Source organism: Carassius carassius, chromosome 38 (assembly GCF_963082965.1).
Source record: "Carassius carassius chromosome 38, fCarCar2.1, whole genome shotgun sequence".
Classification (NCBI taxonomy): domain Eukaryota; kingdom Metazoa; phylum Chordata; class Actinopteri; order Cypriniformes; family Cyprinidae; genus Carassius; species Carassius carassius.
Window position 1 is genome coordinate 3730962 of NC_081792.1, and position 25250 is coordinate 3756211.

Here is a 25250-nt window from a genome sequence, read left to right on the forward strand (position 1 = left end):
GCTCTACTTTTGTCCAAAAAGTCACTTCTGGTGCAGGAAGATGTGCTGGCTTTTTGAGGAGAGAAGCATAAAAGATCAAGCTTTCCCATCACGGGAGTCGACCCCTGGCTGCATGGGAGAAATCCAGGAATGCTAACTGCTAGACCATATGGGAACTGGCCAGCTTTAACTGGGCACAAGCTTGTGGGCCACTTTCATTAAATCTGGCCAGTGTGGTTTACAGAAATAAATGGTGTTACATGAATTCAAGGGTCATGTTTGTTGACTCACCCCGGGAGTTCAGTTTTTTGGCCAGAGTCCTGTGATTGCTGAATTGATACCTTGAACTGGTAATTAAGCTCTTGTCCAGGTGAAAATACTTGTGTCATGCATCTGAAAACACACATTGCAACCGTTGTCTGGATGAAAAACTGTCTATCGTCAGTCTGTCAAGGTCCAAAATTGACATACGAATGGCAATACCGAAGCATGTCCGTGTCCCCCCTAGACATCGGAATGGGTGTGCAGAATATGTCTTTTTTTGAAAAAAAGAAGAATGCCTGGAGATTTGCCTTTACTTCTAGATTTTGGAGAAGAAAAAAAAAACACAACAACAAAATAAGCCGGAGAAAAACAAGCACAGAGCAAGCCAGCCAGGTGTCGAACCTAGAATCTTCTGATCCATAGTGAGACACGTTATGCATTGCGCCACTGGCCCACCGATAGTAGAGACTCCCGATTGCTACAGACTTGTTGGTTTTAGATGTGACAGTGGCAAGCATTGCTGTCTGCTTATTCTCACCTTGTTATCAGGAGGTAAGCCTACCAGCCCACCAGCCCACCAGTCCCTCCCTGGTGGTCTAGTGGTTAGGATTCGGTGCTCTCACCGCCGCGGCCTGTGTTCGATTCCCGGTCAGGGAAAGCTCTTTTGGCTTCCAATTGTGGACTGCAAATTCAAGCTCTGCTAACAGCTGCGAGAAAGCCAGCTCCAAACCAAAAAAATGGTGAGCACTTGAAAAAAAGACCTCCTTCAAGCCGGAGTCGAACCAGCGACCTAAGGATTGCCAACACTCCAACCTGGTGCAGGAAGATGTGCTGGATTTTTGAGGAGGGAAGCAAAAAGAAGCATGCGTTCACATACCGGGAGACGAACCCAAGCCGCCTGGGTGAAAACCAGGAATCCTAACCGCTAGACCATATGGGATTTGGACACCTTAAACTGGCCAGTGGCACACTTTCCATACATGTGGTCAGTGTGGGCGCAGGATCTTGTAGTGGCCTGTTGCTTTAGGTCTGCGACTTTAACAATGTGATAATAATTTGGCAAAACAAGAATTATCCAAAAGGACGGTTTTCTGAATTATATAGTGTTGTATGCATTCAAGGGATCTGTTTTTTTTACTCACCCCGGGAGTTCAGTTTATTTGGGCAGATTCCTATGATTGCTGAATTGATACCTCGAACTGGTAATTAAGCTCTTTTCCAGGTGAAAATACGTCTGCCATCCATTTGAAAACACAAACGGCAACCGTTATCTGGAGGAAAAAATGCCTATTGTCACTCTGTCAAGGTACAAAAATGACATTGTGAGGGTAACAATGAAAGTGAGACCAATTTTTAATCGGCAAAGTTGCTGATTATTCGCTCCTTCAGTTTAACTCAGTTTACAACTTATTCTAAATGTCCAGGTGGCAATTAGTGATAAGGCTTCAAAATGGCAATCCCATAACATCAAAACCACATGGCATTATACCCTTCAAAGTAATGAAGCAGTTACAGAGTAGCGATGATATTGTTCATTCGAAAATCAACTGGCTGCCAGCCTGCAGTTTATTTCCCCTATAATCGCCGAGCTTGTCGGAGTGCTTGTGAGACGAATGGCAATACCGAATCATGTCTGTGTCTTCCCTAGACATCGGAAAGGGTGTGCAGAATATGTCTTTTTTGGAAAAAAAGAAGAATGCCTGAAGATTTGCCTTTTCTTCTGGATTTTGGAGAAGAGAAAAAAAACACAACAACAAAATAAGCCGGAGAAAAGCAAGCACAGAGCGAGCCAGCTAGGAGTCGAACCTAGAATCTTCTGATCCGTAGTCAGACGCGCTATCCATTGCACCACTGGCCCACCAATAGTAAAGACCCCTGATTGCTACAGAGTTGTTGGTTTTAGATGTGACAGTGGCAAGCATTGCTGTCTGCTTATTCTCACCTTGTTATCAGGAGGTAAGCCTGCCAGCCCACCAGCCCACCAGCCCCTCCCTGGTGGTCTAGTGGTTAGGATTCGGCGCTCTCACCGTCGCGGCCTGTGTTCGATTCCTGGTCAGGGAAAGCTCTTTTGGCTTCCAATTGTGGACTGCGAATTCAAGCTCTGCTAACAGCTGCTAGAGAGCCAGCTCCAAACCAAAAAAAATGGTGAGCACTTGAAAAAAAGACCTCCTTCGAGCCGGAGTCGAACCAGCGACCTAAGGATTGCCAACACTCCAACCTTCAGTTCTCCACTCTACCAGCTAAGCTATCGAAGGGGCAAAGTGTTAGACAGAACCTCGACATCTGGTGCAGGAAGATGTGCTGGATTTTTGAGGAGGGAAGCAAAAAGAATCATGCGTTCCCATACTGGGAGTCGAACCCGGGTCGCCTGGGTGAAAACTAGGAATCCTAACCGCTAGACCATATGGGATTTGGACACCTTAAACTGGCCAGTGGCGCACTTTCCATACATGTGGTCAGTGTGGGCGCAGGATCTTGTAGTGGCCTGTTGCTTTAGGTCTGCGACTGGTAATTAAGCTCTTGTCCAGGTGAAAATACTTGTGTCATGCATCTGAAAACACACATTGCAACCGTTATCTAGATGAAAATCTGCCTATCATCGGTCTGTCAAGGTACAAAATTGACATATTGTGAGGTTAATAATGAAAGTGAGACCAATTTTTTATCCTCAAAGTTGCTGATTATTCGCCCATTCAGTTTAATGCAGATTACAATTTATTCTCAATGTCCAGGTGGCAATTAGTGATAAGGCTTCAAAATGGCAAACCCGTGACATCAAAAAAACATGGCATTACACCCTTCAAAGTAATGAAGCAGTTACAGAGTAGCGATGAAAGTGTTCATTCGAAAATCAACTGGCTGCCAGCATGCAGTTTATTTCCCCTTTAATCGCCGAGCTTGTCGGAGTGCTTGTGAGACGAATGGCAATACCAAAGCATGTCCGTGTCTTCCCTAGACATCGTAAAGGGTGTGCAGAATATGTCTTTTTTGGGAAAAAAGAAGAATGCCTGAAGATTTGCCTTTTCTTCTGGATTTTGGAGAAGAGAAAAAAAACAAAACAACAAAATAAGCCGGAGAAAAACAAGCACAGAGCGAGCCAGCTAGGAGTCAAACCTAGAATCTTCTGATCCGTAGTCAGACGCGTTATCCATTGCGCCACTGGCCCACCAATAGTAAAAACCCCTGATTGCTACAGAGTTTTTGGTTTTAGATGTGAAAGTGGCAAGCATTGCTGTCTGCTTATTCTCACCTTGTTTTCAGGAGGTAAGCCCAACAGCCCACCAGCACATCAGCCCACCAGCACAACAGCCCACCAGCCCACCAGCCCACCAGCCCCTCCCTGTTGGTCTAGTGGTTAGGATTCGGCGCTCTCACCGCCGCGGCCTGGGTTCGATTCCCGGTCAGGGAAAGCTCTTTTGGCTTCCAATTGTGGACTGCGAATTCAAGCTCTGCTAACAGCTGCGAGAAAGCCAGCTCCAAACCAGAAAAAATGGTGAGCACTTGAAAAAAAGACCTCCTTCGAGCCGGCAACCTAAGGATTGCCAAGACTCCAACCTACAGTCCTCCACTTTACCAGCTGAGCTATCGAAGGGGCAAAGTGTTAGACAGAACCTCGACATCTGGGGCAGGAAGATGTGCTGTATTTTTGCCTTGAGGTACTCCATACTGCACTTGTGATCGATAGGATACATCTTCATTCACTGCTACGAACTGATGGCGGTCATATAAGTACGATTTAAACCATGCTAATGCACTTCCACTGATGCCAACAAAGTGTTCAAGTCTATGCAAAAGAGTGTTGTGGTCAATTGTGTCAAACACAGCACTAAAATCCAATAAAACTAATAGAGAGATACACCCACGATCAGATGATAAGAGCAGATCATTTGTAACTCTAAGGAGAGCAGTCTCAGTACTATGATACGGTCTAAATCCTGACTGGAAATCCTCACATATACCATTTTTCTCTAAGAAGGAATATAATTGTGAGGATACCACCTTTTCTAGTATCTTGGACAGAAAAGGGAGATTCGAGATTGGTCTATAATTAACTAGTTCTTTGGGGTCAAGTTGTGGTTTTTTGATGAGAGGCTTAATAACAGCCAGTTTGAAGGTTTTGGGGACATATCCTAATGACTTTATACAATTCTTCCTCTCCTATGGTAGAGAATGAGTGGAACTGTTCCTCAGGGGGTCTATAGTGCACTGTCTGATGTGATACTGTAGCTGACGGCTGAATGGTTGCAATTTTATCTCTAATAGTATCGATTTTAGAAGTAAAGTAGTTCATAAAGTCATTACTGCTGTGGTGTTGGGAAATGTCAACACTTGTTGAGGCTTTATTTTTTTTAATTTAGCCACTGTATTGAATAAATACCTGGGGTTATGTTTGTTTTCTTCTAAAAGAGAAGAAAAGTAATCGGATCTAGCAGTCTTTAATGATTTTCTGTAGGATATGTTACTTTCCCGCCAAGCAATACGAAATACCTCTAGTTTTGTTTTCCTCCAGCTGCGCTCCATTTTTCGGGCTGCTCTCTTTAGGGTGCGAGTATGCTCATTATACCATGGTGTCAAACTGTTTTCCTTAACCTTCCTTAAGCGTAAAGGAGCAACTTTATTTAAAGTGCTAGAAAAGAGAGAGTCCATAGTTTCTGTTACGTCATCAAGTTGTTCTGAGGTTTTGGATATGCTAAGGAATTTGGTTACATCAGGAAGATAACTTAAAAAGCAGTCTTTTGTGTTAGAAGTGATGGTTCTTCCATACTTGTAACAAGAAGTAGAATTTACAATTTTGGCTATATGAAGTTTGCACACAACTAAATAATGATCTGAGATATCATCACTTGGCTGAATAATTTCAACACCATCAACATCAATTCCATGAGACAGTATTGAATCTAGAGTATGATATTTGACAATGAGTAGGTCCTGAAACGTGTTGTCTAACCCCAATAGAGTTCAGAATGTCTATAAATGCTGATCCCAATGCATCTTTTTCATTATCAACATGGATTTTAAAATCACCAACTATTAAAACTTTATCTGCATCCAGAACTAACTCGGATGTAAAATCACCAAACTCTTTAATAAAGTCTGTATGGTGCCCTGGTGGTCTGTATACATTAGCCAGTACAAACATAACAGGGGATTTATCATTAACATTTGTTTCTCTGGATAATGTTATATGAAGCACCATTACTTCAAACGAGTTATACTTGAAGCCTGCCCTCTGAGAAATCCTGAAAACGTTGTTATAAATTGAAGCAACACTTCCACCTTTGCCTTTTAGACGCGGCTCATGTTTATAACAGTGATCTTGGGGGGTGGACTCATTTAAAATAATGTAATCATCAGGTTTTAGCCAGGTTTCTGTCAAACAGAGTACATCAATATTATGATCCTGTGATTGCTGAATTGATACCTTGAACTGGTAATTAAGCTCTTGTCCAGGTGAAAATACTTGTGTCATGCATCTGAAAACACACATTGCAACCGTTATCTAGATGAAAATCTGCCTATCTTCGGTCTGTCAAGGTACAAAATTGACATATTGTGAGGTTAATAATGAAAGTGAGACCAATTTTTAATCCGCAAAGTTGCTGATTATTCGCTCGTTCAGTTTAATGCAGATTACAATTTATTCTCAATGTCCAGGTGGCAATTAGTGATAAGGCTTCAAAATGGCAAGCCCGTGACATCAAAACAACATGGCATTACACCCTTCAAAGTAATGAAGCAGTTACAGAGTAGCAATGAAATTGTTCATTCGAAAATCAACTGGCTGCCAGCCTGCAGTTTATTTCCCCTTTAATCGCCGAGCTTGTCGGAGTGCTTGTGAGACGAATGGCAATACCGAAGCATGTCCGTGTCTTCCCTAGACATCGGAATGGGTGTGCAGAATATGTCTTTTTTGGAAAAAAAGAAGAATGCCTGAAGATTTGCCTTTTCTTCTGGATTTTGGAGAAGAGAAAAAAAACACATTAGACCAGCGACCTAAGGATTGCCAACACTCCAACCTACAGTCCTCCACTCTACCAGCTGAGCTATCGAAGGGGCAAAGTGTTAGACAGAACCTCGACATATCACGGTCCTGTAGCTCTACTGCTGGCCAAAAAGTCACTTCTGGTGCAGGAAGATGTGCTGGATTTTTGAGGAGGGAAGCAAAAAGAAGCATACGTTCCCATACCGGGAGTCGAACCCGGGCCGCCTGGGTGAAAACCAGGAATCCTAACCGCTAGACCATATGGGATTTGGACACCTAAAACTGGCCAGTGGCGCACTTTCCATACATGTGATCAGTGTGGGCGCAGGATCTTGTAGTGGCCTGTTGCTTTAGGTCTGCGACTGTAACAATGTGATAATAATTTGGCAAAACAAGAATTATCCAAAAGGACGGTTTTCTGAATTATATAGTGTTGTATGCATTCAAGGGATCTGTTTTTTTTTACTCACCCCGGGGGGTCAGCTTTTTTGGGCAGATTCCTGTGATTGCTGAATTGATACCTTGAACTGGTAATTAAGCTCTTGTCCAAGTGAAATAACTTGTGTCATGCATCTGAAAACACACATTGCAACCGTTATCTAGATGAAAATCTGCCTATTATCGGTGTGTCAAGGTACAAAATTGACATTTTGTGAGGTTAATAATGAAAGTGAGACCAATTTTTTATCCACAAAGTTGCTGATTATTCGCTCGTTCAGTTTAATGCAGATTACAATTTATTCTCAATGTCCAGGTGGCAATTAGTGATAAGGCTTCAAAATGGCAAGCCTGTGACATCAAAACAACATGGCATTACACCCTTCAAAGTAATGAAGCAGTTACAGAGTAGCAATGAAATTGTTCATTCAAAGATCAACTGGCTGCCAGCCTGCAGTTTATTTCCCCTTTAAAAGCCGAGTGCTTGTGAGACGAATGACAATACCGAAGCATGTCCGTGTCTTCCCTAGACATCGGAAAGGGTGTGCAAATTATGTCCATCCATCTTCTTCCGCTTATCCGGGGCCGGGTCGCGGGGGCAGCAGTCTAAGCAGAGAACCCCAGACTTCCCTCTCCCTAGACACTTCCTCCAGCTCTTCTGGGGGGACACCGAGGCGTTCCCAGGCCAGCCGGGAGACATAGTCTCTCCAGCGTGTCCTAGGTCTTCCCCGGGGTCTCCTCCCAGTGGGACGCGCCCGGAACACCTTCCCGGGAAGGCGTCCAGGAGGCATCCGGAACAGATGCCCGAGCCACCTCAGCTGACCCCTCTCGATGTGGAGGAGCAGCGGCTCTACTCTGAGCTCCTCCCGGGTGACTGAGCTTCTCACCCTATCTCTAAGGGATCGCCCAGCCACCCTGCGGAGAAAGCTCATTTCGGCCGCCTGTATCCGGGATCTTGTCCTTTCGGTCATGACCCAAAGCTCATGACCATAGGTGAGAGTAGGAACGTAGATTGACCGGTAAATCGAGAGCTTCGCCTTGCGGCTCAGCTCTTTCTTCACCACGACAGACCGGTACATCGACCGCATTACTGCAGAAGCTGCACCGATCCGTCTGTCAATCTCCCGTTCCATCCTTCCCTCACTCGTGAACAAGACCCCAAGATACTTAAACTCCTCCACTTGAGGCAGGAACTCTCCATCAACCTGAAGTGGGCAAGCCACCCTTTTCCGACTGAGGACCATGGCCTCGGATTTGGAGGTGCTGATTCTCATCCCAGCCGCTTCACACTCGGCTGCAAACCGTCCCAGTGCATGCTGAAGGTCCTGGCTTGATGAGGCCAACACGACAACATCATCCGCAAAGAGCAGAGACGAAATCGTGTCGTCACCAAACCTGACCCCCTCCGGCCCCTGGCTGCGCCTAGAAATTCTGTCCATAAAAATCATGAACAGAACCGGCGACAAAGGGCAGCCCTGCCGGAGTCCAACACGCACCGGAAACAAGTCTGACTTACTGCTGGCAATACGAACCAAGCTCCTGCTCCGGTCGTACAGGGACCGGATAGCCCTTAGCAAAGGGCCCCGGACCCCATACTCCCGGAGCACCCTCCACAGGCCGCCGCGAGGGACACAGTCGAATGCCTTCTCCAAATCCACAAAGCACATGTGGACTGGTTGGGCAAACTCCCATGAACCCTCCAGCACCCTGTAGAGGGTATAGAGCTGGTCCAGTGTTCCACGGCCTGGACGAAAACCACACTGTTCCTCCTGAATCCGAGGTTCTACTATCGGCCGGATTCTCCTCTCCAGTACCCTGGCATAGACTTTCCCAGGGAGGCTGAGAAGTGTGATCCCCCTGTAGTTGGAACACACCCTCCGGTCCCCCTTCTTAAAAAGAGGGACCACCACCCCGGTCTGCCATCCCAGAGGCACCGTCCCCGACTGCCACGCGATGCTGCAGAGGCGTGTCAGCCAAGACAGCCCCACAACATCCAGAGACTTGAGGTACTCAGGGCAGAATATGTCTTTTTTGGAAAAAAAGAAGAATGCCTGAAGATTTGCCTTTTCTCCTGGATTTTGGAGAAGAGAAAAAAACACAACAAAAAAATAAGCCGGAGAAAAACAAGCACAGAGCGAGCCAGCCAGGAGTCAAACCTAGAATCTTCTGATCCATAGTCAGATCCATAGCGTTATCCATTGCGCCACTGGCCCACCAATAGTAAAGACCCCTGATTGCTACAGACTTGTTGGTTTTAGATGAGACAGTGGCAAGCATTGCTGTCTGCTTATTATCACCTTGTTATCAGGAGGTAAGCCCACCAGCCCCTCCCTGGTGGTCTAGTGGTTAGGATTTGGCGCTCTCACGCAGAGGCCCGGGTTTGATTCCCGGTCAGGGAAAGCTCTTTTGGCTTCCAAATGTGGATTGTGAATTAAAGCTCTGCTTACAGCTGTTAGAAAGCCAGCTACTAAACCAAAAAATGGTGAGCACTTGAAAAAAAGACCTCCTTCGAGCCAAAGTCGAACCAGCGACCTAAGGATTGCCAACACTCCAACCTACAGTGCTCCGCTCTACCAGCTGAGCTATCGAAGGGACAAAGTGCTAGACAGAACCTCGACATATCACGGTCCTGTAGCTCTACTGCTGGCCAAAAAAAGTCCCTTCTGTAAGCGTAACAATCTTCGGTATTGCTGTTTTTTTTTTTACTCACCCCGGGGGTTCAGTTTATTTGGCCAGATTCCTGTGATTGCTGGATTGATACCTTGAACTGGTAATTAAGCTCTTGTCCAGGTGAAAATACTTGTGTCATGCATCTGAAAACACACATTGCAACCGTTATCTAGATGAAAATCTGCCTATCATCGGTCTGTCAAGGTACAAAATTGACATATTGTGAGGTTAATAATGAAAGTGAGACCAATTTTTAATCCGCAAAGTTGCTGATTATTCGCTCGTTCAGTTTAATGCAGATTACAATTTATTCTCAATCTCCAGGTGGCAATTAGTGATAAGGCTTCAAAATGGCAAGCCCGTGACATCAAAACCACATGGCATTACACCCTTCAAAGTAATGAAGCAGTTACAGAGTAGTGATGAAATTGTTCATTCAAAAATCAACTGGCTGCCAGCCTGCAGCCAAGAGTCGGACCTAGAATCTTCAGATCCGTAGTCAGACGCGTTATCCATTGCGCCACTGGCCCACCAATAGTAAAGACCCCTGATTGCTACAGAGTTGTTGGTTTTAGATGTGACTATGGCAAGCATTGCTGTCTGCTTATTCTCACCTTGTTATCAGGAGGTAAGCCCTGATAAATGCCGAGCTTATCCGAGAGCTTGTGTGATGAATGGCAATACCGAAGCATGTTACATGACTCCCCATAGACATCGGAACCTCAACCTATCAGGGTTCTGTAGCTCTACTGCTGTCCAAAAAGTCACTTCTGGTGAAGGAAGATGTGCTGGCATTTTGAGGAGGGAAGCAAAAAAGTTCAAGCTTTCCCATACCGGGAGTTGACCCCTGGCCGCATGGGAGAAAACCAGGAATCCTAACTGCTAGACCATATGGGAACTGGCCAGCTTTAACTGGGCACAAGCTTGTGGGCCACTTTCCATAATCTGGCCGGTGTGGTTTACAGAAATAAATAGTGTTGCATGCATTCAAGGGACATGAAAAACTGCCTATCGTCGGTCTGTCAAGGTACAAAATTGACATATTGTGAGGTTAATAATGAAAGTGAGACCAATTTTTAATCCGCAAAGTTGCTGATGTAGTTTCTTCTACCGGTTCTCAGAAGAATCACACTCAGTCAGTGGTTTTCTCTCAGAAGAAAAGACTTTATTTTATGGAAAACAACGCCGAGAGTCCTTGCAAGGAAATCTCTCGAATGTTATTTGGTATCTCCTTATATACACTATATGGTGCGGTTCCACAATAGTCAAACTTTTCCTTATGATTACAATTTTTATACCTCCCTAGAGAGGAGAGGCCCCCTGCTTGATTTATTCTAAAGAAAGGCCCTGTATGTATGTCTGACCATATGTTTGTCATTTGTTTTGTACATTCCAGCACGTAGGCAACTTTATATTTTATTGCCTAAAATTTGTGACATTTTGGTGAACATGCACCACTTGTGGTGAAATTAACCAAAATCCAAAATTCTCTATGCATATTTCTACAGTATTATGGGACAACACTTACAAAAATGGATTCCTCGGAGCTTGCAGAGTACATCCGATGAGACTTCAACCACGAAATCGCTAAAATGTATCTGTCCAGTGAACCATTAGGAAGGGTGTGCTGAATAAATGGCAAATGGGAGGGTTTTTTTTTTAAAATGTCCATTTACAATTTATTCAGCGGGACCTCCGTAGTGCACCCGTGGACATAAATTTTTATGCAAATTCTACAGTATTATGTGACCAAACTTACAAGAATGGACTCTACTGAGCGTGCTTTGTACAGTAGAGGTGTTTCCATTAACAATATTGCACTCATTTGAAATAAATCAAGTTAAATAGATTAGGAATAAGTGCAAACATATCTATATAGAAAGATTCTGTATGTGATTGTAACCGGATGCCCCATTTGGATAAATAAATTCATTTTTGAGGTTTGTGCTCATGTAGTACGGGGTTATAGCTCAACAACAGAGCATTTGTCTGCAGATCAATAGGTCTACGTTTTGGATCTGGCTTGCTTGACATAATCAACGACATGATTTCAAAGTGAGTCTGTAATCAAGTCGTCCACAGTTCAAATCTGGGTGTCTCCTTTGGACTTGCCTTATTTGGAGGTTTTGAGTTGTAGAGTTGCTGATTCTGATTTGGAGTAACCAAAGACCTGAGTTTACAGTGAAGGAGTCAATGTTTGATATTGTTGAATCGTAGGATCTAACTTAATCTTTGGCTCGAAGCACAGAAGTCTGTAGGGGTATAGCTTAATGAAAGAGCATTTTTCTGCAAAGATATGGGGGCATAGTTAAGTGGTAGAGCATTTGAGTGCAGATCAAAAGGTCCACGGCTCAAATCCGAGTGCCGCTTATGGATTTGGCATATTAGGAATAAGAGCAAACATATCTATATAGAAAGATTCTGTATGTGATTGTAACTCAGTGGCACATCCTCTCGAGAGGTTCTTTTTTGTATCTGGCATGCTTGTCATATCCAAAAACTTTATTCAAAAGTGAGTCTGTCATCTTGTGTGAGGCGATGATCCAGGGAGGCTGTGGGGGTATAGCTCAGTGGTAGAGCATTTGACTGCAGATCAAGAGGTCCCTGGTTCAAATCCGGATGCCCCCTTTGGATTTGGCATGTTAGGAATATGTGTAGCCATATCTTCCTGCCTTTTTTTGCTCATACTGTACGGGGTTATATCTCAATGGCACGGCGTTTGATTGCAGATCAAGAGGCCCCAGGTTCATTCCCTGTGCCTAATTTGAGCTTGGCATATTAGGAATAAACAAATCCTTGACATAAATTCATTTTTGAGGTTTGTGCTCATGCAGTACGGGGTTATAGCCCAACAACAGAGCATTTGTCTGCAGATCAATAGGTCTACATTTTGGATCTGGCTTGCTTGATATAATCAATGACATGATTTCAAAGTGAGTCTGTAATTAAGTAGCCCACAGTTCAAATCTGGGTGTCTCCTTTGGACTTGTCTTATTTAGAGGGTTTGAGTTGTAGAGTTGTTGATTCTGATTTTGAGTAACCAAAGACCTAAGTTTACAGTGAAGGAGTCAATGTTTGATATTGTTGAATCGTAGGATCAAACTTAATCTTTGGCTCTAAACACAGAAGTCTGTAGGGGTATGGCTTAATGAAAGAGCATTTTTCTGCAAAGATGTCGGGGCATAGTTCAGTGGTAGAGCATTTGAGTGCAGATCAAGAGGTCCTCGGTTCAAATCTGAGTCAGTTTATGGATTTGGCAGATTAGGAATAAGTGCAAACATAGCTATATAGAAAGATTCTGTATGTAATTGTAACTCAGTGGCACATCCTCTCGAGAGGTTCTTTTTTGTATCTGGCATGCTTGTCATATCCAAAAACTTTATTCAAAAGTGAGTCTGTCATCTTGTGTGAGGCTATGATCCAGGGAGTCTGTGGGGGTATAGCTCAGTGGTAGAGCATTTGACTGCAGATCAAGAGGTCCCTGGTCCAAATCTGTGTGCCCCCTTTGGAATTGGCATGTTAGGAATATGTGTAGCCATATCTTCCTGCCTTTTTGTGCTCATACTGTACAGGGATATATCTCAATGGCACGGCGTTTGATTGCAGATTAAGAGGTCCCAGGTTCATTCCATGTGCCTAATTTGAGTTTGGCATATTAGGAATAAACAAATCCTTGACATAAATTCATTTTTGAGGTTTGTGCTCTTGCAGTACGGGGTTATAGCTCAACAACAGGGCATTTGTCTGCAGATCAGTAGGTCTACATTTTGGATCTTTCTTGCTTGACATAATCAACGACATGATTTCAAAGTGAGTCTGTAATCAAGTCGTCCACAGTTCAAATCTGGGTGTCCCCTTTGGACTTGTCTTATTTGGAGGTTTTGAGTTGTAGAGTTGCTGATTCTGATTTGGAGTAACCAAAGACCTGAGTTTACAGTGAAGGAGTCAATGTTTGATATTGTTGAATCGTAGGATCTAACTTAATCTTTGGCTCAAAGCACAGAAGTCTGTAGGGGTATAGCTTAATGAAAGAGCATTTTTCTGCAAAGATGTGGGGGCATAGTTCAGTGGTAGAGCATTTGAGTGCAGATCAAGAGGTCCACGGTTCAAATCTGAGTGCCGCTTATGGATTTGGCAGATTAGGAATAAGTGCAAACATATCTATATAGAAAGATTCTGTATGTGATTGTAACTCAGTGGCACATCCTCTCGAGAGGTTCTTTTTTGTATCTGGCATGCTTGTCATATCCAAAAACTTTATTCAAAATTGAGTCTGTCATCTTGTGTGAGGCGATGATCCAGGGAGGCTTTGGGGGTATAGCTCAGTGGTAGATAAGATAAAGATAAATATAAAATATACTTTAATGTCCCCCAGGGGGGAAATTTGTCTTGGGCTACAGTCACTGCGACACACACTTACAACGTACCACATAAAAAATACACAGAATATAAACAATACAAACATGCGTCATTACACTGTATCGTGAAAATTAAAAAAATTAATTTATAATAATAATTGCACCACACAGTGGGGATAAAAAGTATACAAGTAGGTAACCGTCATTTGCTACTGTTTAGCATCTTAATGGCAGCTGGGATGAATGAGTTTTTATACCTCTTTAACCTGCAGTACGGCATTCTAAATCGTTTACCTGAGGGTAACAACTCTATTTCCTTATTCAGAATGTGGGATGGATCATCCAGAATCTTATTTGCCTCCCTGAGCACAGATTTTTCATACAGTGACTGAAGGTAATCAATCAATCAATAAAAACACCCAGATACTTATATGACGTAACCTGGCGTATTGGTTTGTTATGAATAAGTACAGGATTAGGTTCACAGATTGATCTTGGGTCAAATATCATCTCCTCTGTTTTAATGACGTTAACCATCAGATGGTGAGCATCACACCAGTCCACAAACTGTTTAATTTCTGAATGGTAGGAGACTGTGTCTTGGTCTCGAAACAATAAGCTAAGGATAGCAGTGTCATCAGAGAATTTAACAATATAATTGTGTGGATGTTTACTCACACATTCATTGGTATAGATAGTAAAAAGGACAGGGGAGCTCACACAACCCTGTGGTGCCCCCGTGCTGATGGATTTGGGATCTAAGACTGCCTTGTGTACTTTAACATATTGTGTCCTGTTAGTTAAAAAGGAGTAATACCATTCAACAATAAAAGAGCTTACACCCATATTTTTAAGTGTCTCAAGTAAAATAACTGGCTGAATCGTATTCAAGGCCGAACTAAAATCTATAAAAAGTAAGCGTGCGTAGGCCTTCGGGTCCTCCAAGTGCTTAAGGTCTAGGTGGGTGATGCTACTTATAGCATCATCTGTACTCCTACCCCGTTTATAGGCAAACTGCCAGGGATCTAACTTTTTGTTAACCTCAGTTTTTAAAAGAGACACCATATATTTCTCAAAACACTTCATTACAATGGATGTCAATGCTACTGGTCTAAAATCATTGTTCTCCTTGGGACAGGGTTTCTTTGGTACTGGAATAATAACAGTCTTTTTCCATAGGGCTGGGATGATGCGAGAGTCAAGTGATCGCTGAAAGATAGGACACCAGGCTGGAACAAGCTCCTCCGCACATGTTTTCAGTAAGCGGGCAGAGATTCCATCTGGACCCTTAGCCTTCCTAGTACACTGATGCTGGAACAGTGACTGTATCTGTAACCAGTCTATCTCATGTCCTATGTTCAAATCCGTGCTGATGAAGTTTAGGATACTAGTGCAATCATTGTTAAAATCCTGAGTTTGAAATCTAAGGTAAAAGTCATTAAATTCATTAGCTTTCATCCAGTCATCTGTAGTGGTTATATGTACTTTGTGACATGTTAGTGATAGTTTTCATTGAGTCCCAGAGTTTTTTCGAATTTGTGGTTGTAAAGTGGCTTTCAATTACTTCCTTTTGCTTCTTTCTGGCTTTATTAAGCAGTTGGTTCAGTTCCTTTTGCACCACTTTTAGCTCAATTCTGTCATTATTTCTAAAAGCTACCTTTTTTCGATTTTTGCAGTCTTTTATTTCCTTGGTTACGTAAGGCTTATTATTTGGGTAAACCACAACCTCTTTCTTTGTAAGGACGCTATCTATGCAATAATTTATATAGTCTGTGATTGTCTCTGTTGTAACATCAATGCCTGTGTTGTGAAACACACTCCAATCTGTACACAAGAAGCATCCTTTTAGTGTTTCTATCCCCTCATCAGACCACACACTGACTGTTTTCACTTGTGGCTTGCTGCGTTTCAGCATGGTTTTGTAGATGGGAATTAAGTGAATCACGTTGTGGTCTGAATTGGCCAATGGGGCTTTTGGTTTGGCTACATAGGCATTTTTAACATTGCCATAACATTTGTCAATAGTCTTGTTTTCACGTGTGCTACACTTGATATATTGTTCAAACCCAGGGAGTGCTAATTCAAGTTTACAGTGGTTGAAGTCGCCCACTACAAACACGGGGGCGCCCGGAGCGCGCTGCAGTTCTTGGTGTACACAGTCAGCAATGCAAGCTGCGGCCCTAGCTGCATTCCCGCTGGGAGGAATGTACACAACGCACATGGCCACACTTCCGAACTCCCTTGGGAGGTAAAACGGTCTCATAGTCAAATGCAAAATCTCGACATCCGGACAGCAAAGTGTTTCCCTAACTGTGTACTGTTTGCACCAGTTGCCGCCACCTCTCGTTTTTCCGGATTGTTCAGTCCTTTCTGCCCTGACAAGTGAAAATCCATCGATGTCAATCAGAGAGTTTTGGATATCCCTGTGTAACCACGTTTCCGTGATCACCATTAAACTTGAGGTGCGATACTCAGAGCATGTTCTGTTATTAATCCGAAGTTCTTCTATATTAGCTCGAAGTGATCTTGCGTTGCATAATATCATTGAAGGTAGAGGAGGCTTACTGCCTCTCCATCGTAAACGCTGACGCGCTCCACCACGCCGACCCCTTTTCCTCGACCGCCCTGGCCGAGCGCTCACGCAGGCTGGTAAATCCACAGGTGGAAGATGGGACGGTCGGAGTGCCAGCAGCGCATCTCGGGTGTAGGTAGTAAGATGCTGGGCCTGGATGCCCGCTGAATAAGTTTGGCATGGTACACATACTCCGACAATGAGCAAGACAAGATATATGTAATGAATAAATCTTGCCATGTTGACTTCACGTTCCCACAGCGCAGCAACACATTCACAAACATACAAGCCAACGCAACCAACAAGCAAACAAAAACAACCAACAAACAAAATGACGATCGCAGTAAACAGCGTGCCCGGGTCGCAAACAGAGCAGCGCCACCGGAAGACTGCAAAAAGTGGTAAAGCATTTGAATGCAGATCAAGAGGTCCCCGGTTCAAATCCGGGGGCCCCCTTTACATTTGGCATGCAGTACGGGTTATAGCTCAACAACAGAGCATTTGTCTGCAAGTCAATAGGTCTACTATTTTGATCTGGCTTGCTTGACATAATCAACGACATGATTTCAAAGTGAGTCTGTCATCTTGTGTGTGGCTATGATCCAGGGAACCTGTGGGGGTATAGCTCAGTGGTAGAGCATTTGACTGCAGATCAAGAGGTCCTTGGTTCAAATCTGGATGCCACCTTTGGATTTGGCATGTTAGGAATATGTGTAGCCATATCTTCCTGCTTTTTGTGCTCATACTGTACAGGGTTATATCTCAATGGTACGGCGTTTGATTGCAGATTAAGAGGTCCCAGGTTCATTCTATGTGCCTAATTTGGGCTTGGCATATTAGGAACAAACAAATCCTTCACATAAATTCATTTTTGATGTTTGTGCTCAGGCAGTACGGGGTTATAGCTCAATAACAGAGCATTTGTCTGCAGATCAATATTTCTATGTTTTGGATCTGGCTTGCTTGACACAATCAACGACATGATTTCAAAGTGAGTCTGTAATCAAGTCGTCCACAGTTCAAATCTTGGTGTCTCCTTTGGACTTGTCTTATTTGGAGGGTTTGAGTTGTAGAGTTGTTGATTCTGATTTGGAGTAACCAAAGACCTAAGTTTACATTGAAGGAGTCAATGTTTGATATTGTTGAATCGTAGGATCTAACTTAATCTTTGGCTCTAAACACAGAAGTCTGTAGGGGTATGGCTTAATGAAAGAGCATTTATCTGCAAAGATGTGGGGGCATAGTTGAGTGGTAGAGCATTTGAGTGCAGATCAAGAGGTCCCCGGTTCAAATCCAAGCACAGTTTATGGATTTGGCAGATTAGGAATAAGTGCAAACATATCTATATAGAAAGATTCTGTATGTGATTGTGACTCAGTGGCACATCCTCTCGAGAGGTTCTTTTTTGTATCTTGCATGCTTGTCATATCCAAAAACTTTATTCAAAATTGAGTCTGTCATCTTGTGTGAGGCTATGGTCCAGGGAGTCTGCGGGGGTATAGCTCAGTGGTAGAGCATTTGACTGCAGATCAAGAGGTCCCCGGTTCAAATCTGGGTGCCACCTTTGGATTTGGCAGGTTAGGAACATGTGTAGCCATATCTTCCTGCCTGTTTGTGCTCATATTGTATGCGGTCATATCTCAATGGCACAGCGTTTCATTGTAGATCAAGAAATCCCAGGTTCATTCCATGTGCCTCCTTTGGGCATATTAGGAATAAACAAATCCTTGACATAAGTTCATTTTTGTGGTTTGTGCTCATGCAGTACGGGGTTATAGCTCAACGACAAAGCATTTGTCTGCAGATCAATAGGCCTACATTTTGGATCTGGCTTTGCTTGACATAATCAACGACATGATTTCAAAGTGAGTCTGTAATCAAGTCGTCCACAGTTCAAATCTGGGTGCCCCTTTGGACTTGTCTTATTTGGAAGTTTTGAGTTGTAGAGTTGTTGATTCTGATTGGGAGTAACCAAAGACTTGAGTTTACCGTGAAGCAGTCAATGTTGGATATTGTTGAACCGTAGGATGTAACTTAATCTTTGGCTCTAAGCACAGAAGTCTTTGGGGGTTTGGCTCAATGAAAGAGCATTTTTCTGCAAAGATTTGGGGGTTTGGCTCAGTGGGAGAGCATTTGACTGCAGATCAAGAGGTCCCCGGTTTTGCAGATTAGGAATAAGTGCAAACATATCTATACAGAAAGATTCTGTATGTGATTGTAACTCAGTGGCACATCCTCTCGAGAGGTTCTATTTTGTATCTGGCATGCTTGTCATATCCAAAAACTTTATTCAAAATTGAGTCTGTCATCTTGTGTGAGGCTATGGTCCAGGGAGTCTCTGGGGGTATAGCTCAGTGGTAGAGCATTTGACTGCAGATCAAGAGGTCCTTGCTTCAAATCTGGATGCCCCCTTTGGATTTGGCAGGTTAGGAATATGTGTAGCCATATCTTCCTGCCTTTTTGTGCTCATACTGTACGGTGTTATATCTCAATGGCACGGCATTTGATTGCAGATCAAGAGGTCCCAGGTTCATTCCATGTGCCTAATTTGGGCTTGGCATATTAGGAATAAACAAATCCTTGACATAAATTCATTTTTGAGGTTTGTGCTCATGCAGTACGGGGTTATAGCTCAACAACAGAGCATTTGTCTGCAGATCAATATTTCTATGTTTTGGATCTGGCTTGGTTGACATAATCAACGACATGATTTCAAAGTGAGTCTGTAATCAAGTCGTCCACAGTTCAAATCTGGGTGTCTCCTTTGGACTTGTCTTATTTGGAGGGTTTGAGTTGTAGAGTTGTTGATTCTGATTTGCAGTAACCAAAGACCTAAGTTTACAGTGAAGGAGTCAATGTTTGATATTGTTGAATCGTAGGATCTAACTTAATCTTTGGCTCTAAACACAGAAGTCTGTAGGGGTATGGCTTAATTAAAGAGCATTTATCTGCAAAGATGTGGGGGCATAGTTGAGTGGTAGAGCATTTGAGTGCAGATCAAGAGGCCCTCGGTTCAAAATCGGGTGCAGCTCATGGATTTGGCAGATTAGGAATAAGTGCAAACATATCTATATAGAAAGATTCTGTATGTGATTGTAACTCAGTGGCACATCCTCTCGAGAGGTTCTTTTTTGTATATGGCATGCTTGTCATATCCAAAAACTTTATTCAAAATTGAGTCTGTCCTCTTGTGTGAGGCTATGGTCCAAGGAGTCTGTGGGGGTATAGCTCAGTGGTAGAGCATTTGACTGCAGATCAAGAGGTCCCCAGTTCAAATCTGGGTGCCCCCTTTGGATTTGGCAGGTTAGGAATATGTGTAGCCATATCTTCCTGCCTTTTTGTGCTCATACTGTATGCGGTTATATCTCAATGGCACAGCGTTTCATTGTAGATCAAGAAATCCCAGGTTCATTCCATGTGCCTCCTTTGGGCATATTAGGAATAAACAAATCCTTGACATAAGTTCATTTTTGTGGTTTGTGCTAATGCAGTACTGGTTATAGCTCAACGACAGAGCATTTGTCTGCAGATCAATAGGTCTACGTTTTGATCAGATGCAACTACACTCACAATTTAAAAGATACATTATTCGTATGCTTGGCGAAAGAGATGTGTTTTTAATCTAGATTTAAACAGAGAGAGTGTGTCTGAACATTATCAGGAAGGCTATTCCAGTGTTTGGGAGCCAAATGTGAGAAAGCTCTACCTCCTTTAGTGGACTTTGCTATCCTAGGAACTACCAAAAGCCACTAGCCAGTGCAGAGACTGTAAAATTGGGGTAATATGATCATATTTTCTTGACCTCGTAAGGACTCTAGCTGCTGCATTTTGGACTACCTGTAGCTTGTTTATTGACAAAGCAGGACAACCACCTAGAAGTGCATTACAATAGTCCAGTCTAGAGGTCATGAATGCATGAACTAGCTTTTCTGCATCAGAAACAGATAACATGTTTTGTAGCTTGGCAATGTTTCTAAGATGGAAGAATGCAGTTTTTGTAACATTGGAAATATGATTTTCAAAAGACAAATTGCTGTCTAATATAACACCCAGATTTCTGACTGTAGAGGAAGTAACAGTACATCCGTCTAGTTGCAGATTGTAATCTACAAGATTCTGTGTAGTGTTTTTTGGTCCAATAATTAATATCTCTGTCTTATCCGAATTTAATTGGAGAAAATTATTTGTCATCCAATCTTTTACATTTTTAACACACTCTGTTAGCTTAGATAATTGGGAAGTTTCATCTGGTCTCGTTGAGATATATAGCTGAGTATCATCAGCATAACAGTGAAAGCTAACACCATGTTTCCTGATGATATCTCCCAAGGGTAACATATAAAGCGTGAAGAGTTGCGGCCCTAGTACTGAGCCTTGAGGTACTCCCTTGTGATCGATAGGATACATCTTCATTCACTGCTACGAACTGATGGCGGTCATATAAGTACGATTTAAACCATGCTAATGCACTTCCACTGATGCCAACAAAGTATTCAAGTCTATGCAAAAGAATGTTGTGGTCAATTGTGTCAAACGCAGCACTAAGATCCAATAAAACTAATAGAGAGATACACCCACGATCAGATGATAAGAGCAGATCATTTGTAACTCTAAGAAGAGCAGTCTCAGTACTATGATACGGTCTAAATCCTGACTGGAAATCCTCACATATACCATTTTTCTCTAAGAAGGAATATAATTGTGTGGATACCACCTTTTCTAGTATCTTGGACAGAAAAGGGAGATTCGAGATTGGTCTATAATTAACTAGTTCTTTGGGGTCAAGTTGTGGTTTTTTGATGAGAGGCTTAATAACAGCCAGTTTGAAGGTTTTGAGGACATGTCCTAATGACAATGAGGAATTAATAATAGTCAGAAGAGGATCTATGACTTCTGGAAGCACCTCTTTCAGGAGCTTAGATGGTATAGGGTCTAACATACATGTTGTTGGTTTAGATGATTTAACAAGTTTATACAATTCTTCCTCTCCTATGGTAGAGAATGAGTGGAACTGTTCCTCAGGGGGTCTATAGTGCACTGTCTGATGTGATACTGTAGCTGACGGCTGAATGTTTGCAATTTTATCTCTAATAGTATCGATTTTAGAAGTAAAGTAGTTCATAAACTCATTACTGCTGTGGTGTTGGGAAATGTCAACACTTGTTGAGGCTTTATTTTTCGTTAATTTAGCCACTGTATTGAATAAATACCTGGGGTTATGTTTGTTTTCTTCTAAAAGAGAAGAAAAGTAATCGGATCTAGCAGTTTTTAATGCTTTTCTGTAGGATATGTTACTTTCCCGCCAAGCAATACGAAATACCTCTAGTTTTGTTTTCCTCCAGCTGCGCTCCATTTTTCGGGCTGCTCTCTTTAGGGTGCGAGTATGCTCATTATACCATGGTGTCAAACTGTTTTCCTTAACCTTCCTTAAGCGTAAAGGAGCAACTTTATTTAAAGTGCTAGAAAAGAGAGAGTCCATAGTTTCTGTTACATCATCAAGTTGTTCTGAGATTTTGGATATGCTAAGGAATTTGGATACATCAGGAAGATAACTTAAAAAGCAGTCTTTTGTGTTAGAAGTGATGGTTCTTCCATACTTGTAACAAGAAGTAGAATTTACAATTTTGGCTATATGAATTTTGCAAAGAAGTAAATAATGATCTGAGATATCATCACTTGGCTGAATAATTTCAACACCATCAACATCAATTCCATGTGACAGTATTAAATCTAGAGTATGATTTCGACAATGAGTAGGTCCTAAAACGTGTTGTCTAACACCAATAGAGTTCAGAATGTCTATAAATGCTGATCCCAATGCATCGTTTTCATTATGAACATGGATATTAAAATCACCAACTATTAAAATGGCAAGCCCGTGACATCAAAACAACATGGCATTACACCCTTCAAAGTAATGAAGCAGTTACAGAGTAGCGATGAAATTGTTCATTCGAAAATCAACTGGCTGCCAGCCTGCAGTTTATTTCCCCTTTAATCGCCGAGCTTGTCGGAGTGCTTGTGAGACGAATGACAATACCGAAGCATGTCCGTGTCTTCCCTAGACATCGGAAAGGGTGTGCAGAATATGTCTTTTTTGGAAAAAAAGAAGAATGTCTGAAGATTTGCTTTTCTTCTGGATTTTGGAGCATGTGTTCCCATACCGGGAGTCGAACCCTGGCCCCCTGGGTGAAAACCAGGAATCCTAACCACTAGACCATATGGGATTTGGACAACTTAAACCGGCCATTAGCGCACTTTCCATACATGTGGTCAGTGTGGGTGCAGGATCTTGTAGTGGCCTGTTGCTTTAGGTCTGCGACTGTAACAATGTGATAATAATTTGGCAAAACAAGAATTATCCAAAAGGACGGTTTTCTGATTTATATAGTGTTGTATGCATTCAAGGGATCTGTTTTTTTACTCACCCCGGGGGTTCAGTTTTTTTGGGCAGATTCCAGTGAACCTAGAATCTTCTGATCCGTAGTCAGACGCGTTATCCATTGCACCACTGGCCCACCAATAGTAAAGACCCCTGATTGCTACAGAGTTGTTGGTTTTAAATGTGACAGTGGCAAGCATTGCTGTCTGCTTATTCTCACCTTGTTTTCAGGAGGTAAGCCCACCAGCCCACCAGCCCACCAGCCCACCAGCCCCTCCCTGGTGGTCTAGTGGTTAGGATTCGGCGCTCTCACCGCCGCGGCCCGGGTTCGATTCCCGGTCAGGGAAAGCTCTTTTGGCTTCCAATTGTGGACTGCAAATTCTAGCTCTGCTAACAGCTGCGAGAAAGCCAGCTCCAAACCAAAAAAATGGTGAGCACTTGAAAAAAAAGACCTCTTTCAAGCAGGAGTCGAACCAGCAACCTAAGGATTGCCAACACTCCAACCTACAGTCCTCCGCTCTACCAGCTGAGCTATCAAAGGGGCAAAGTGTTAGACAGAACCTCGGCATATCACGGTCTTGTAGCTCTACTGCTGGCCAAAAAGTCACTTCTGGTGCAGGAAGATGTGCTGGATTTTTGAGGAGGGAATTAAAAAGGAGCATGCGTTCCCATACCGGGAGTCAAACCTAGGCCGCCTGGGTGAAAACCAGGAATCCTAAGCGCTAGACCATATGGGATTTGGAAACCTTAAACTGGCCATTGGCTTCTGGCGCACTTTCCATACATGTGGTCAGTGTGGGCGCAGGATCTTGTAGTGGCCTGTTGCTTTAGGTCTGCGACTGTAACAATGTGATAATAATTTGGCAAAACAGGAATTATCCAAAAGGACGGTTTTCTGAATTATATAGTGTTGTATGCATTCAAGGGATCTGTTTTTTTTTTACTCACCCCGGGAGTTCAGTTTATTTGGGCAGATTCCTGTGATTGCTGAACTGATACCTCGAACTGGTAATTAATCTCTTTTCCAGGTGAAAATACTTGTGTCATCCATTTGAAAACACACACAGCAACCGTTATCTAGAGGAAAAACTGCCTATTGTCATTCTGTCAAGATACAAAAATGACATTGTGAGGGTAGCAATGAAAGTGAGACCAATTTGTAATCGGCAAAGTTGCTGATTATTCGCTCCTTCAGTTTAACTCTGTTTACAACTTATTCTAAATGTCCAGGTGACAATTACTGATAAAGCTTCAAAATGGCAAGCCCATGACATCAAAACCACATGGCATTATACCATTCAAAGTAATTAAGCAGTTACTGAGTAGCGATGAAATTGTTCATTCGAAAATCAACTGGCTGCCAACCTGCAGTTTATTTCCCCTATAATCGCCGAGCTTGTCGGAGTGCTTGTGAGACGAATGGCAATACCGAAGCATGTCCGTGTCTTCCCTAGACATCGAAAAGGGTGTGCAGAATATGTCTTTTTTGGAAAAAAAGAAGAATGCCTGAAGATTTGCCTTTTCTTCTGGATTTTGGAGAAGAGAAAAAAACACAACAACAAAATAAGCCGGAGAAAAACAAGCACAGAGCGAGCCAGCCAGGAGTCGAATCTAGAATCTTCTGATCCGTAGTCAGACGCGTTATCCATCGCGCCACTGGCCCACCAATAGTAAAGATCCCTGATTGCTACAGAGTTGTTGGTTTTAGATGAGACAGTGGCAAGCATTGCTGTCTGCTTATTCTCACCTTGTTTTCAGGAGGTAAGCCCACCAACCCACCAGCCCCTCCCTGGTGGTCTAGTGGTTAGGATTCAGCGCTCTCACCGCCGCCGCCTGGGTTCGATTCCCGGTCAGGGAAAGCTCTTTTGGCTTCCAATTGTGGACTGCGAATTCTAGCTCTGCTAACAGCTGCGAGAAAGCCAGCTCCAAACCAAAAAAATGGTGAGCACTTGAAAAATGACCTCCGTCGAACCAGCGACCTAAGGATTGCCAATACTCCAACCTACAGTCCTCCGCTCTACCAGCTGAGCTATCAAAGGGGCAAATTGTGAGACAGAACCTCGACATATCACGGTCTTGTAGCTCTACTGCTGGCCAAAAAGTCACTTCTGGTGCAGGAAGATGTGCTGGATTTTTGAGGAGGGAATCAAAAAGGAGCATGCGTTCCCATACCGGGAGTCAAACCTGGGCCGCCTGGGTGAAAACCAGGAATCCTAAGCGCTAGACCATATTGGATTTGGAAACCTTAAACTGGCCATTGGCTTCTGGCGCACTTTCCATACATGTGGTCAGTGTGGGCGCAGGATCTTGTAGTGGCCTGTTGCTTTAGGTCTGCGACTGTAACAATGTGATAATAATTTGGCAAAACAAGAATTATCCAAAAGGACGGTTTTCTGAATTATATAGTGTTGTATGCATTCAAGGGATTTGTTTTTTTTTTACTCACCCCGGGAGTTCACTTTATTTGGGCAGATTCCTGTGATTGCTGAACTGATACCTCAAACTGGCAATTAAGCTCTTTTCCAGGTGAAAATACTTGTGTCATCCATTTGAAAACACACACGGCAACCGTTATCTAGAGGAAAAACTGCCTATTGTCACTCT

The 25250-nt window shown here is 43.0% G+C and overlaps 12 non-coding genes across 12 annotated transcripts; 8 read left to right on the top strand and 4 right to left on the bottom strand.

The window, feature by feature from the left end:
* The first annotated feature begins 828 nt into the window (after positions 1 to 828).
* On the top strand, positions 829 to 900 carry trnae-cuc (transfer RNA glutamic acid (anticodon CUC)). The gene has a single exon. It is a non-coding gene; the product is annotated as a tRNA-Glu (tRNA).
* Positions 901 to 2028: 1128 nt separating this feature from the next.
* trnar-acg (transfer RNA arginine (anticodon ACG)) lies at positions 2029 to 2101 on the bottom strand. Its single transcript has one exon. It is a non-coding gene; the product is annotated as a tRNA-Arg (tRNA).
* A 1235-nt stretch (positions 2102 to 3336) lies between these two features.
* On the bottom strand, positions 3337 to 3409 carry trnar-acg (transfer RNA arginine (anticodon ACG)). Its single transcript has one exon. It is a non-coding gene; the product is annotated as a tRNA-Arg (tRNA).
* Positions 3410 to 3580: 171 nt separating this feature from the next.
* trnae-cuc (transfer RNA glutamic acid (anticodon CUC)) lies at positions 3581 to 3652 on the top strand. Its single transcript has one exon. It is a non-coding gene; the product is annotated as a tRNA-Glu (tRNA).
* A 2769-nt stretch (positions 3653 to 6421) lies between these two features.
* trnae-uuc (transfer RNA glutamic acid (anticodon UUC)) lies at positions 6422 to 6493 on the bottom strand. The gene has a single exon. It is a non-coding gene; the product is annotated as a tRNA-Glu (tRNA).
* Positions 6494 to 11890: 5397 nt separating this feature from the next.
* On the top strand, positions 11891 to 11962 carry trnac-gca (transfer RNA cysteine (anticodon GCA)). Its single transcript has one exon. It is a non-coding gene; the product is annotated as a tRNA-Cys (tRNA).
* A 4917-nt stretch (positions 11963 to 16879) lies between these two features.
* On the top strand, positions 16880 to 16951 carry trnac-gca (transfer RNA cysteine (anticodon GCA)). The gene has a single exon. It is a non-coding gene; the product is annotated as a tRNA-Cys (tRNA).
* Positions 16952 to 17756: 805 nt separating this feature from the next.
* Positions 17757 to 17828, top strand: trnac-gca (transfer RNA cysteine (anticodon GCA)). Its single transcript has one exon. It is a non-coding gene; the product is annotated as a tRNA-Cys (tRNA).
* A 1654-nt stretch (positions 17829 to 19482) lies between these two features.
* trnac-gca (transfer RNA cysteine (anticodon GCA)) lies at positions 19483 to 19554 on the top strand. The gene has a single exon. It is a non-coding gene; the product is annotated as a tRNA-Cys (tRNA).
* Positions 19555 to 22419: 2865 nt separating this feature from the next.
* On the bottom strand, positions 22420 to 22491 carry trnae-uuc (transfer RNA glutamic acid (anticodon UUC)). Its single transcript has one exon. It is a non-coding gene; the product is annotated as a tRNA-Glu (tRNA).
* Positions 22492 to 22921: 430 nt separating this feature from the next.
* Positions 22922 to 22993, top strand: trnae-cuc (transfer RNA glutamic acid (anticodon CUC)). The gene has a single exon. It is a non-coding gene; the product is annotated as a tRNA-Glu (tRNA).
* A 1439-nt stretch (positions 22994 to 24432) lies between these two features.
* trnae-cuc (transfer RNA glutamic acid (anticodon CUC)) lies at positions 24433 to 24504 on the top strand. Its single transcript has one exon. It is a non-coding gene; the product is annotated as a tRNA-Glu (tRNA).
* The last annotated feature ends 746 nt before the right edge of the window (positions 24505 to 25250 follow it).